This window comes from Cynara cardunculus, assembly GCF_001531365.2.
Source record: "Cynara cardunculus var. scolymus isolate 2C chromosome LG 1, CcrdV1, whole genome shotgun sequence".
NCBI classification, from domain to species: Eukaryota; Viridiplantae; Streptophyta; class Magnoliopsida; order Asterales; family Asteraceae; genus Cynara; species Cynara cardunculus.
The window spans coordinates 38,902,637-38,904,029 of NC_037528.1; positions in this window are offsets into that span (position 1 = coordinate 38,902,637).

Below are 1,393 nucleotides of genomic sequence, written 5' to 3' on the forward strand. Positions count from 1 at the left end.
AGGGCTTGAACCAGATCAGGGTCGTCATATTCATCTTCATTAATCTCCTCCAGTGTCTCAGAGCTAGACCCTTTCTTTGGCGACTCTTCTACTACTTTACCCTTGCCTTTCCCCGTAGGCTCTGGAGATTTTTCTTTGGAGAATAGGGCTGCAACAGAATCCACTATTTTCAGTGGTTTGGCAGAGGTTGATTTCTTGGCTCTGTCTTCTTCTCCCCCTCATGACGATCAGGGTCATTGCCTCCCTGATCATCATGGATTTGAGTAGCCTCTGCCTTGCACGAGGTGAGGGGAGCCTTCTTCAAGCGCCTGAGAACTCTGGAGGCCACCTTCTCCATCTTTTCTATTACCATTTCAGCATTCAGAGTGGCGGTGTTGATATCAATCTCTGTGGCCCATTTCATGGTAGAGATGCAACGATAGATTTTGTTTCGGAATGAGTGACCTTCTTTGACGAGTTGCTTCGTGCAGTCTCTGATGGATTCGTTAGTAGCTCGGGCCTCTTTGAGAAGATGGTCGTGGTGTTTCTGCACGGTCTCCCCGAGGGCCTCAACCATTGCGTCTATCTCTCTGCGAGTGGCTAGATGGTTAATGTTAGCCCTGGAGGATGAGGAGTCGACGCCAACAGTGATCGCAGAGGAGAACATCTCTTTGATTTCATCCTTGAAGGCGGAGTAGTTCGTGTAGCCGGCGGCAATCATGTCTGCAGCGTATTGGGCAGCGACCTCTGTCAGTTCTGTCTTGAGAGTGTTGATGGAAGAAGGATTGAGAGACAGCGCGCTGAAGGCTTCTGTGAGATCAGCCTTGTTGAGGACAGAGCTCTGAAGGGCTGATAAGGTCGCCTTGAGTTCAGAAGTTGTAGAAGTCAACTCCTTAAGAGCCTCTGTAAGAGGTGTAAGTACTTCTGTTGTCGGAGAGGAGGAGAACAAGCTTTTCAACTCATCCAACCTCTTGAGTACCTCTGTGGTGAAAGTTTGTAACTCTTCCTTCGTTACATAGGCACTCGGGGAACCTAGATCACCAACACATGGTGACCTAGTAGCCTTGGAGTGTAAGGCGCCCTCAGTGACCAATTTGGCATTATCAACTCGGGGACTTCCACCAGATCCTCGGACATCCCCAATTAGAGAGCCTACCGGTGTTTTGTCGATTTCGTGCCTAATAGGTTCAGAGCCTAATTTGGCAGAGGGATCGAGTGGAGACTTTGGGCATTTTAGACCCGAAGCCTCGGTGATTCTCTCGCATGCCTCTGAAGCATGACTGGGTGGTTCACTCACGTGTGGAGGGGCAACGGATGCCTCTCTTGGTAGTGTCGAGTCCTTGGGCGAATGGACTCTTATGATAAAACTACCATCCTTTTGAGAGGATGATGGAGTAGAATAGGGTTCCCGGTT